This window comes from Periplaneta americana, chromosome 7 (genome assembly GCF_040183065.1).
Source record: "Periplaneta americana isolate PAMFEO1 chromosome 7, P.americana_PAMFEO1_priV1, whole genome shotgun sequence".
Lineage (NCBI taxonomy): Eukaryota > Metazoa > Arthropoda > Insecta > Blattodea > Blattidae > Periplaneta > Periplaneta americana.
Genome location: NC_091123.1, coordinates 6,669,189 through 6,682,425, shown reverse-complemented (window position 1 = coordinate 6,682,425; position 13,237 = coordinate 6,669,189). Strand labels below are relative to the sequence as shown.

The 13,237-nt window shown below is 35.7% G+C and overlaps 1 protein-coding gene, 1 long non-coding RNA gene and 5 other non-coding genes across 9 annotated transcripts in view; 3 read left to right on the top strand and 4 right to left on the bottom strand.

The window, feature by feature from the left end:
* LOC138702841 (fibrillin-2-like) overlaps positions 1-13,237 on the bottom strand; it is an 868,508-nt gene that overhangs the window by 153,690 nt on the left and 701,581 nt on the right. The window lies entirely within an intron of this gene.
* The window catches only part of LOC138702843 (uncharacterized), a 79,324-nt gene that overhangs the window by 58,799 nt on the left and 7,288 nt on the right, over positions 1-13,237 (top strand). The window lies entirely within an intron of this gene.
* Positions 3,431-3,503, top strand: TRNAK-CUU (transfer RNA lysine (anticodon CUU)). The gene has a single exon. It is a non-coding gene; the product is annotated as a tRNA-Lys (tRNA).
* On the top strand, positions 4,321-4,393 carry TRNAK-CUU (transfer RNA lysine (anticodon CUU)). The gene has a single exon. It is a non-coding gene; the product is annotated as a tRNA-Lys (tRNA).
* On the bottom strand, positions 5,198-5,270 carry TRNAK-CUU (transfer RNA lysine (anticodon CUU)). Its single transcript has one exon. It is a non-coding gene; the product is annotated as a tRNA-Lys (tRNA).
* Positions 5,723-5,823, bottom strand: TRNAI-UAU (transfer RNA isoleucine (anticodon UAU)). The gene is made up of 2 exons: positions 5,786-5,823; positions 5,723-5,758 (listed from the first exon to the last, which is right to left on the bottom strand). It is a non-coding gene; the product is annotated as a tRNA-Ile (tRNA).
* TRNAK-CUU (transfer RNA lysine (anticodon CUU)) lies at positions 5,919-5,991 on the bottom strand. Its single transcript has one exon. It is a non-coding gene; the product is annotated as a tRNA-Lys (tRNA).

The following is a 13,237-nucleotide window of genomic DNA, read 5'->3' as shown; positions in this document are numbered from 1 at the left end:
AACATGAAAAGCTATTTATTTTAATTTTTCAACATCTTTCCAGTTTGTTACTTGAAAAGTCGGCTACTTTATTGCGGCTCATGGTTTTCCCTGGAAGGATTAGGAAGAGGGTGGGTAAGGTTACAATTTGCATGGGAACGGCTTGTTAAGACGTGTGCAGAACAATTATAGTTGGAGACAAATCATGTTGTCCTCGTCCCACTCCACCGCATGAAGGCAACGCTATTCTCAGAGTGATTTTTACAATACAAGGTAGTTGTATGAGAAAGGCTGCCTTTTGTTCACTCATATTTACAGTGGGCGGTATGGGGTGAGTGCCTCTATTACTTCCTGGAACTAAGGACGTTATGTTTCGTCCCGAAATATATCCTTTCTTGGATAGGTAAAAAGCCTTTTTAAATCGGTGTATTTCAAATTGTAAACTTCCCCAGCAGAAGTATTTTTTTTTTCTTTTTAAAGAAGTAAAAATAAATAAAACCCCTAAATATGTAGATTTATGTATTACCAAGCCATAATATGTAATATGGGGGAAATATGTAAAATATGTAGTATCAAATTTTAATATATTAATGGTAATTACAAGATTCGCAAAGATTTGTTATTTATATACGGTTAGGTTAAAAGGAATATAATATATAATTACATAAAAATCGGTCCCTAATTATCACCCTTTGAATTAAGTACATCGCTCCAGGTGAAGTTCAAACCTGCGAACCTCGGCGTCAAACAGAACACCTAGAATACCCTTCTGGCACTGATAAATAAACTGATTACAAAAATTTTATAAATAACCGCACCAATATGAAAACATCTCTCTTAATAGTTGTCAACACGACATTACAAAACTAGAAAACTTCATAAACTAATTTTCCATTTCTCTTTAGGGAGTCGAAACGTGGACAGCTGAAGGTTTAGCAAGGAATGCTACTGCTAGAGACCTCTCCGAAGCTCCACTGGAACCGGTATACGACAGAGGCACGTACTGTGTTTAAACTGATAACACTCAGAACTTAAGAATATATGAAAACAGATTTAAATTCACATGATCCGTCTACTGGGCTTTCGAAAAGTCTGAACCTAAATAAAACTAAATATTTATATTCAATTAGGACGTGAATTGACGGTAAATGAAATGTAAATAAAAATTTCTCAACAATAAAAAAGCTATCCAACACAGAACGGTTTTCTCTCTCTCTTTCTCTCTCTACCTGACTGCCATGTAAAAGTATTTATTCGCCTGTTGAAATGTAGATCCCGATCTCGCTGTTGCTCTTGTTGCAAAGTAGTTTCGACAGTGTCTAATAACGCCGTTCCATTCCACTGGAAATAAATAACCGGGTCTCCGGAGTGGACTGACGCTGTAAATCAATTCCAGACTTGCTATGATTGTCTGCTAATAACAAGGACACAATGCACATACACTTGTAGTGATTGGAAGGCGTGGGGAGCAAATGGAAAAGTTCAGGAAATGCATCGTACAGGTCTCCACAAAATGTTGTACCATGTAGGCCTAACGACCACGAGTGAAAAGACAACAGCGAAGAAAACAGAAGGGGAGACAAGGGACAAGGGATGTGCACGTTTATTTTATCTATCAGGACAGATTAATAGAAGAATGAATTGATGGTTTGAACAACTAGCTGATATGTGAGTTGCTGTAGTAATTTAGGACTCGTAATCCGAACTGGTTGGCTTTATTTTTCCGAGATTTTCTCCAGTTACAAGATTAACTCCACATGTAGATGAAATTATTGGAGATCATCAGTGCGGTATTAGGCGTAATGGATCAAGTATTGATCAGAATTTTTGTATTCGACAGATAATGAAGAAAAAATGGGAGTATGAGGGTACAGTGCATCAGTTATTCATAGATTTCAAAAAGGCATATGGCTCGGTTAAGGGAGAAGTTTTATAAAATATTCTTATTGAATTTGGTATTCCCAAGAAACTAGTTCGATTAATTAAAATGTGTCTCAGTGAAATATACAGCAGAGTCCGTGTAGGTCAGTTTCTATCTGATGCTTTTCCAATTCACTGCGGGCTAAAGCAAGGAGATGCACTATCACCTTTACTTTTTAACTTTGCTCTAGAGTATGCCATTAGGAAAGTACAGGATAACAGAGAGGGTTTGGAATTGAACGGGTTACATCAGCTGCTTGTCTATGCGGATGACGTGAATATGTTAGGAGAAAATCCACAAACGATTAGGAAAAACACGGAAATTTTACTTGAAGCAAGTAAAGCGATACGTTTGGAAGTAAATCCCGAAAAGACAAAGTATTTGATTATGTCTCGTGACCAGAATATTGTACGAAATCGAAATACAGAAATTGGAGATTTATCTTTCGAAGAGGTGGAAAAATTCAAATATCTTGGAGCATCAGTAACAAATATAATATATACTAGATGGATTTATTGAGCAATATTATACATACAGATATATTATATTATAAGAATTTTCTCTTAAATCCAATGCACGGGTCTTCTGACCGTACGTGCTGTGTAAGACAAGTCCTAATTTAACAAATATAAATGACACTCGGGAGGAAATTAAACGCAGAATAAATATGGGAAATGCCTGTTATTATTCTGTTGAGAAGCTTTTGTCATCCAGTCTGCTGTCAAAAAATCTGAAAGTTAGAATTTATAAAACAGTTATATTACCGGTTGTTCTGTTTGGTTGTGAAACTTGGACTCTCAATTTGAGAGATGAACAGAGATTAAGGGTGTTTGAGAATAAGGTTCTTAGGAAAATATTTGGTGCTAAGAGGGATGAACTTACACGAGAATGGAGAAAGTTACACAACGCAGAACTGCATACTTTGTATTCTTTACCTGACATAATTAGGAGCATTAAATCAAGACGTTTGAGATGGGCAGGGCATGTGGCACGTATGGGCGAATCCAGAAATGCATATAGAGCGTTAGTTGGGAGGCCGGAGGGAAAAAACCTTTGGGGAGTCCGAGACGAAGATGGGAGAATAATATTAAAATGGATTTGAGGGAGCTGGGATATGATGATAGAGACTGGATTAATCTTGCTCAGGATAGGGACCGATGGCGGGCTTATGTGAGGGCGGCAGTGAACCTTCGGGTTCCTTAAAAGCCAGTAAATAAGTAAGTACACCAAGACACAACATACAGTGATTGAAGTAAAAATTTCGTGTCGCACCTAATAATAATAATAATAATAATAATAATAATAATAATAATAATAATAATAATAATAATAGTTTTTGTCTTCATCATAACCCTGGTCATCTTTACTCAGACGTATTAGACTTCCTAACCTTCCCCAGTAAGACACTCCATTCAGACTGGATCCAAAGGCTTTGTTAGGTCCAAAGTCTATTATTTTCCAACTGGGTATTTTCAACTCTATTTCACATAGTAGGCCTAAGTATTTTGTAAGTAAACAAAGCCCGCCACAGCCCGACTAGCTCAGTCGGTAGAGCATGAGACTCTTAATCTCAGGGTCGTGGGTTCGAGCCCCACGTCGGGCGAGTTTTTTTTTTCCTGTAAATGTAAAAGTTTTTAATTCTTCAATGGTGAAGAAGAAAATACAAAAACGACATAAGAATTTTTGAAACAGTTTCTCGCCTTCCCCAGTGGCGCAATTGGTTAGCGCACGGTACTTATAAGACAGTGCTCGTATCTTAACCGAGAGATGCCGGGGTTGTGAGTTCGAGCATCACGTGGGAAAAACATTTTGAAACCAAGTATCATTTTAAATCTCTTATTTAATGATGCTATATCAACTAGGCCTATATTAAAATGGATTTGAGGTAGGTGGGATATGATGATAGAGACTGGATTAATTTTGCACCGCATAGGGACCGATGGCGGGCTTATGTGAGGGCGGCAATGAACCTGCGGGTTCCTTAAAAGCCATTTGTAAGCAGGTTGTAATATCAACTAGGCCTACTACGTTGTTTGGCGTCGATGGAAATGGTCATAGTGAGATGATATTTGGCAGATGAGGCCGAAGAATCGCTATAGATAACCTAACATTCGCCTTATGGTTGGTAAAACTCGGATAAACCCAACCACGTAGTCAGCTCAAGCGGGAATGTAACCCACGCCAGATTAGCTGGCAAGCACCTCTGTCGACTGAGCTACGTCAGGACTACCTCTTATTTAACCAGCTATTAATTCTGCCAATCTTTCCGGTAATCTATCCATTTCCAACCTATAACTCCATTTCGAATTTTAAGTCTTCATGAGTTCTAGAGTTTAATGGGCAACAATATTAATGTTAGTACAACAGACATTTGTCTCTCATGATATACAGTATCTCCTTGCAAAAACAGTACATTGTCTGCCTGGCTAGCTCAGTCGGTAGAGCATGAGACTCTTAATCTCAGGGTCGTGGGTTAGAGCCCCACGCTGGGCGAGCGTTGCTTTTATAGTTTCTGAAATTTTAGTTATTTCACTCTGAACAGGTTTAAAATATCCAGACGGCTGGAAGAAACTGGTGCGAAACGATGTTGGTCGATGATGTAAGAGGTTTTGGTACCAATCAACGTTTCTCTCAGAATGGAGACAGGAGGGAGTGCTATTGGTACCGTGTTGTCGTTGGAGTATGTATGTAATAGGGACGTATTCTCCAGAGATCCTTAGACGAGACTCATGAGATTGTATCTTACTTTTCGATTATACACTTTTCAGTTTGATACAGGAAACGTACTGTATAGCTATATGCCGTTTGTGTCTCTTTGTGTAGGGGCTCATCATAAAGTATTCAGTATTTTTACGAGCCAATTTATCAGGGAACGCCATACATGAAATATCATTTCTAGCAGCTATCTATATAGGATAGCTCGAGTTCATGGAAATTTTGCTTTTGATTTCAAAATAATGAATAATTACTTTTAGTAGAAATTATAGGTATTTTTGAGAAAGTCTCCAAACATTTTTTGGAGTATCAAAATATTTTCTCTTTATACTTCTTTTAACGGGAAAATAAATATACAATCTCATGAAACTCGAGAAAATACGACAAAAACGACCCTTTGTCAGACGTACTTCAACGACAACATGGTGCAAATAGCAATCAGTGCTGTCTCCATTCTGAGAGAAACTCTTTCACATGCATCAGACCAAAATCGTTTCGCACCAGATTCTTCCAGCCGTCTGGATATTTTAAACCTTTTCAGAGTGAAATAACTAAAATTTCAGAAACTATAAAAGCAACGCTCGCCTAGCGTGGGGCTCGAACCCACGACCCTGAGATTAAGAGTCTCATGCTCTACCGACTGAGCTAGCCGGGCAGACAATGTGTTTCTTTTGCAAGGAGATACTGTATATCATGAGAGACAAATAAATGCCTGTTGTACTAACATTAATATTGTTGCCCATTAAAGTCTAGAACTCATGAAGACTTAAAATTCGAAATGGAGTTATAGGTTGGAAATGGATAGATTACCGGAAAGATTGGCAGAATTAATAGCTGGTTAAATGAGAGGTAGTTCTGGCGTAGCTCTGTCGACAGAGGTGCTTGCCAGCTAATCTGGCGTGGGTTACATTCCCGCTTTGGTTGATTACGTGGTTGGGTTTCTTGGTAGTTTTTCCCAACCGTAAGGCGAATGTTAGGTAATCTATAGCGATTCTTCGGCCTCATCTCGCCAAATATCATCTCGCTATCGCTAAATAAAGTAGAAGGCCTACTTGTTATAACATCATTAAATAAGAGACTTAAAATGATACTTGGTTTTAAAATATTTTCCCCAGGTGAGGCTCGAACTCACAACCCCGGCATCTCGCGGTTAAGATACGAGCACTGTCTTATAAGTACCGTGCGCTAACCAATTGCGCCACTGGGGAATGCAACAAGTACCTCCAAATATTCTTATGTTGTTGTTGTATGTTATTGTTCACTATTGAAGAATTAAAATCTTTGACATTTACCGGAAAAAAGTCTCCCAACGTGGGGCTCGAACCCACGACCCTGAGATTAAGAATCTCATGCTCTACCGACTGAGCTAGCCGGGCAGTCAGAGTTTAATTTACTTACTAAACTACTGACTATGTGAAATAGTGTTGAAAATGCCCACGGAAATAGTTGAAAAATAATAGACTTTGGACTAACAAAGCCTTTGAATAATGTCTGAATGGAGTGGCATACTGGGGAAGATTAGGAAGTCTAATACGTCTGAGTAAAGATGAGCACGGTTAAGATGATGACAAAAATTCAAAACTATGATAGACTGCTATGAAAGAAAATAATTTCAGTAATGTTATCTAAATTATAAGATGAAATAAAACTTTACAAACGATATGGCATTTACTTCTAAACTAGGCTACCACGAAATAATTCAAATAAATTCACATTTAAGAATTGTTATTGAAATAAAAGAAACATACGAAATAGATAATTGTTCAATATGTTGACAAAAGTTAAAGTTCTTCTAACTAGTGCATAATTTTTTAGAATCATTGCGTCGCATTATGAAGGAAATAACGTCACGTAGCGTTTCAGGATCCTCAATCCGAAGACGAAGAGATCGATTCTTTCGTACACAGATTCTTTGCAATCCCATGATTTTGAAATCCTAGCCATTATAACTAGCTCCCTTGCCATGATTGCAGATTCTCTTGCTGTTCCGTACATTAAATAAATATCGGCTAATTCAGCATCAGTGAATCCTTCCATTACATCAAGTGAGCTTTCTGCTAAAAATGATTGAGGTACATGTAATATTTCGTATTCAAATGGAATAATTTTTATTTATTTCTTTATTTGTTAAGTGAAATTTAAATTGTTGAAATAGAGTTTAGTATATTTAAAATGCAGTGATTTGTTTCGTGTAATGTATATTAATTTGGAATTGAACGGGTTACATCAGCTGCTTGTCTATGCGGATGATGTGAATATGTTAGGAGAAAATCCATAACGATTGGAGAAAATACGAGAATTTTGCTTGAAGCAAGTAAAGAGATAGATTTGGAAGTAAATCCCGAAAAGACAAAGTATATGAGCAGAACATTGTACGAAATGGAAATATAAAAATTGAAAATTTATCCTTTGAAGAGGTGGAAAAATTCAGATGCCTGGGAGCAACAGTAACAAATATAAATGATACTTGGGAGGAAATTAAACACAGAATAAATATGGGAAATGCCTGTTATTATTCGGTTAAGAAGCTTTTGTCATTTAGTCTGCTGTAAAAAATCTGAAAGAATTTATAAAACAGTTATGTTACCGGTTGTTCTATATGGTTGTGAAACTTGGACTCTCACTTTGAGAGAGGGACAGAGGTTAAGGGTGTTTGAGAATAAGGTGCTTAGGAAAATATCTGCGGCTAAGAAGGATGAAGTTACAGGATAATGGAGCAAGTTTCACAACACAGAACTGCACGCATTGTATTTTACACCTGACATAATTAGGAACATTAAATCCAGACGTTTGAGATGGGCAGGACATGTAGCACGTATGGGCGAATCCAGAAATGCATATAGAATGTTAATTGGGAGGCCGGAGGGAAAAAGACGTATAGGGAGGCCGAGACTTAGATGGGAAGATAATATTAAAATGGATTTGAGGGAGGTGGGATATGATGGTAGAGACTAGATTAATCTTGTTCAGGATAGGGACCGATGGCGAGCTTATGTGAGGGCGGCAATGAACCTCCGGGTTCCTTAACAGCCAGTCAGTAAGTAAGTAAGTAATGTATATTAATTAACAGTGCGTTTTGGATATGAATTTTACATGCATTGTAGCATACATAGGAGGCAGTGGTTTTCATTACAACGCCAGAGCTGTTATTTGTAATATTTCAACATACTTATCTAGATTGGAAAATGTGAATTCAGTACAATCAATTTTCAATCGTGATGGCCGTTTGCTGTAACGACAAGAAAACACACTATCGTGAAAAAATGTGTTATATTTTCATAAAAAGTACTAGAGTTCTAGGAAATTCCAAAACTGCTAGGTCTAGTACGAAGACACTAGCAGTGCGTGAAGGCAGTTCATCACGTCACGTCATGTCAGTTGAATTGAGTTGTCTGTCTGTCTGTGTCGTAGGCCGGGCCAGGCGCCACCAATGCCACTGCCGCGGTATTGTCGCCGACCACGCCCGCCTGCAAGCACCTCTCCGGCCTTCGTGGCGATCTGATAAGGCCTTCCTGCAGACGTCCTTACTTCATGTTCTCCATTCATGTAAAAACTAAGTCTTCTTGTTCTTTACTGCTCCTCATATTGAAATGGCATTCACTGTGACTATATTGCGTGTCACGAATAGAGAGGGTTGCCTCGCTGGATTTTTAAACCAGTAGCAGGTCAGTTTTGTAGGAGGGCGAAGGATAGTAGTAGCATTTATTTATTTAACCTGGTAGAGATAATGCCGTCAGGCCTTTTCTGCCCCTCTACCAGGAGATTCGAACTATAATATGAAGAATAAATTTACAATTAGTATTAGATTTACAGTTACAATTACAAATAAAATTACAATATTAAATTTACAATAATTACAATTACAATAAAAATCAAAGTACGAAAGGATTACCTGACTAATGAAAGCTAGATAATTTATCATAGAAAAACAAAGAATAGGCCTATTATATATTTACTGAATTACAAATTAAACCTAGAATAACAAAATTGTATAGTGATGAAATTATCGGACATTGAAATATTTTACGATAGATTAAGGAAACTATTTACAAGAAATCAATTACTGACCAAGTGCCTAGTAAATTTGCATTTGAATTCAATTTTATTTCCACAGTCCCTGATGCTAGCAGGTAGCGAAATCCAGAGTCTTGGCAGGGCTATTGTGAAAGAGGATGAGTATGAGGATGTGCAATGAGATGGTATTAGGAGTACGGTATAGTATAATGAGAGAGGAAGTATTAGAATTTAGTTTCTTAACGGAACCAAACATTAAATTCTACATAGATTGCAATCGATAACATTTCTAGGCTTGTAGAACACACGTTTAGGTCGAGTACACCAATTGCCTACAAATACATTATCGGTTTTCGTGTATTTCCCATAGGAGACACTAACTTAGATTCTACATACTGTACTTGTAATCGAAAGCTCACGAACTATCTTCAAATACATCTTTTCTCAGCCTACGTTCCTTGCAATCGATACAATTTCTAGGCATGTAGAACAAAAGTTTAGGTCAAGCATACCAATTAATGTCTCCAAATACCTCTTCACTGATTGCGTATTCCTTCCGTTTTCTAGATTCCTTGTCAGAACGGTAGATAGCAGCAATCGTCCTATATACCTTTTACACACATTTTAAAATAAAATACTCTCTCCCTCTTACTTTAAATGCTGATATACTTTGGCGTTTTATCTAACGAGATTATGCTTCCATTTTTGAAATCTATCTTCATTGTTAAATTTTTATGTTTAGACTATTTCTATTATTATTTTTTCTCTGGGACCCTCAAGTGATCTTCGTTGCTTTACCTATATACGTAGACATAATCTAAGAAGCTATTGGCGCCGTGCGAAGGGGAGTCTTGCTTTCGTAATAATAATAATAATAATAATAATAATAATTAGTAAAGTAAGCAAGTGAGTGTGTTGGTAAGGCCTCTATCACGGCTGTGAATAGCAACTAGTGTATTTAGGCCGTACGAAAAGAGAACGAAGCATTCCTATTTCTTCTATACGTCTATTATAATATCATACACGTAACATACGATTCGCTGTATGACATTAATCTTTGTTTTCCTAATAATGAATGATAACGCAATAATTTATACATGTATTAAATTCATATCAATGATCTTATCCAGTTATTCCCACTATTTTAAAAATTAATAGTATTGGCCCGTGTTCACATCCACGTGCTAAAATTTAAAATTTTGGGAAAACTCGCCTAAATCCTACCACAGTAAACCAGTCCTTAGGTATAATATTAACGAAGAAATCAAATGACAAACTGCAGCTTTAACAGAGTCTGTATGTGATACAATAAGATAATGTCATTTCCATTTCTAATAACTAATGTATTACATATTCATATAGATTTGTAAGTACTCTTCGGCTTAAAATCAAAGCATATTAACTCAAAAATATTAGTTCTGACAAGAAGGCGTGTATTATTATGTACATAATGTATGTGCATTAACGTAGAATTGGAAAAATAAATAGAAACAACTTACAAAAATATAATATTTTGAGGGTTCAAGTTTGTCATTCATGGTTCACCTTATATTATCGTTTTAATTTCGCTATTGCTCTGATAGATGTCTGTGTAATTTCGAAAATTGTGTGCTTGGGAGTTCCTATAGAATTTGTCTCCTAGTATTAGGAGTACAGTATAATATAATGAAAGTGGAGGTATTAGAATTTAGTTTCTTAACTGAACCAAACATTAAATTCTACATAGTTTGCATTGGATAACATTTCCAGGCTTGTAGAACACACGTTTAGGTGGAGTACACCAGTTTTCCTACAAATACATTCTCAGTTATCGTGTATTTCCGATAGGAGACACTAACTTAGATTGTACATACTTGCAATCGAAAGCTCACGAACTATCTTCAAATACATCTTTTCTCAGTCTAAGTTCCTTGCAATCGATACCATTTCTAGGCATGTAGAACAAAAGTTTAGGTCAAGCATACCAATTAATGTCTCCAAATACCTCTTCGCTGATTGCGTAGTCCTTCCGTTTTCTAGATTCCTTGTCAGAACGGTAGATAGCAGCAATCGTCCTATATACCTCTTAAAGTCATTTTAAAATAAAATACTCTATCCCCTCTTACTTTAAAAGCTGATATAATTTGGCGTTTTATCTAACGAGATTATGCTTCCATTTTTGAAATCCTTCTTCATGGTTAAATTCCTATTTTTAGACTATTTCTATAATTATTTATTCTCTGGGACCCTCAAGTGATCTTCGTTGCTTTACCTATATACGTAGAAATAATCTAAGAAGCTATTGGCGCCGAGCGAAGGGGTGTTTTCCTTTTATAATAATAATAATAATTAGTTAAGTAAGTAAGTGGGTGTATTGTTAAGGCCTCTTTCACGGCCGTGAATAGCAACTAGTGTACTAAGCCCGTACGAAAAGAGAACGAAGCATTCTTCAATACTTCTATTATAATATCATACACGTAACATACGATTCGCCGTACGGCATTAATCTTTCTTTTTCCTACTAATGTATAATAACGCAATAATTTATACATGTATTAAATTCATATAAATGAGCTTATCCTGTTATTCCTACTATTTTTAAAATTAATAGTACTGGCCCGTGTTCACATCCACGTGCTAAAATTGAATTTTTTTGGAAAACTGGCCTAAATCTTACCACAGTAAATCAGTGCTTAGATATAATATATAATATATACAATATATGTATTATATACTCATATAGATTTGTAAGTACGCTTCGGCTTACAATCAAAACATCTTAACTCAAAAATATTAGTTCTGACAAGAACGTGTGTATTATTATGTACATAATGTATGTGCATAAACGTAGAATTGGAAAAATAAATAGAAACAACTTACAAAAAAAAAAAATAATAATATTTTGATGGTTCACGTTTTTCATTCATGCTTCACCTTATATTATCGTTTTAATTTCGCTATTGTTGTGATAGATGTCTCTGTAATTGCGAAAATTGTGTGCTAGGGAGTTCCTATAGAATTTGTCTCCTGGTATTAGGAGTACGATATAGTATAATGAGAGAGGAGGTATTAGAATTTAGTTTCTTAGCGGAAACAAACATTAAATTCTACATAGTTTGCAATCGATAACATTTCTAGGCTTGTAGAACACACGTTTAGGTCGAGTACACCAGTTGCCTACAAATACATTCTCAGTTATCGTGTATTTCCGATAGGAGACACTAACTTAGATTCTACATACTTGTAATCGAAAGCTCACGAACTATCTTCAGATACATCTTTTCTTAGTCTAAGTTCCTTGCAATCGATACAATTTCTAGGCATGTAGAACAAAAGTTTAGGTCAAGCATACCAATTAATGTCTCCAAATACCTCTTCACTGATTGCGTATTCCTTCCGTTTTCTAGATTCCCTGTCAGAACGGTAGATAGCAGCAATCGTCCTATATACCTTTTACACTTATTTTGAAATAAAATACTCTGTCCTTCTTACTTTAAATGGTGATATACTTTGGCTTTTTATGTAACAAGGTTATCCTTCCATTTTTGAAATCTATCTTCATTGTTAAATTCCTATGTTTAGACTATTCCTATATTAATTATTTATTCTCTGGGACCCTCAAGTGATCTTCGTTGCTTTACCTATATACGTAGAAATAATCTAACAAGCTGTAGGCGGATGTCGAAGGGGACGCTTTGTTTAATAGTAATAATAATAATAATAATAATAATAATTGGGTTTATTGTGAAGGCCTGCTCTTTCACGGTTGTGAATAGTAACTAGTGTACTTAACCCGTACGAAAAGAGAACGGAGTATTCCTCTTTCTTCAATACTTCTATTATAATATCATACACGTAACGTATGATTCGCTGTATGACATTAATCTTTCTTTTTCCTAATAATGTATGATGACGCAATAATTTATACCTTTATTAAATTCATGTAAATGATCTTATCTAGTTATTCCTACTATTTTAAAAATTAATAGTAGTGGCCCGTGCTCACATCCACGTGCTAAAATTGAAATTTTGGAAAAAAACTGGCCTAAATCTTACCACAGTAAATCAGTGCTTAGGTATAATATGTATAATATATATATATATATATATATATATATATATATATATATATATATATATATATTCATATAGATTTGTAAGTACGCTTCGGCTTACAATCAAAGCACATTAATTAAAAAATATTTGTCCTGACAAGAAGGCGTGTATTATTATGTACAAAACATATGTGCATAAACGTAGAATTGGAAAAATAAATAGAAACAACTTACAAAAAAATAATATTTTAATGGTTCAAGTTTTTCATTCATGGTTCAACTTATATCATCGTTTTCATTTTGCAATTGCTCTGATAGATGTCTCTGTAATTCCGAAAACTCTGTGCTTGGGAGTTCCTATAGAATTTGTCTCCTGGTATTAGGAGTACGGTATAGTATAATGAGAGAGAAGGTATTAGAATTTAGTTTCTTAACGGAACCAAACAAGAAATTCTACATAGTTTGCAATCGATAACATTTCTAGGCTTGTAGAACACACGTTTAGGTCGAGTACACCAATTGCCTACAAATATATTCTCAGTTATCGTGTATTTCCGATAGGAGACACTAACTT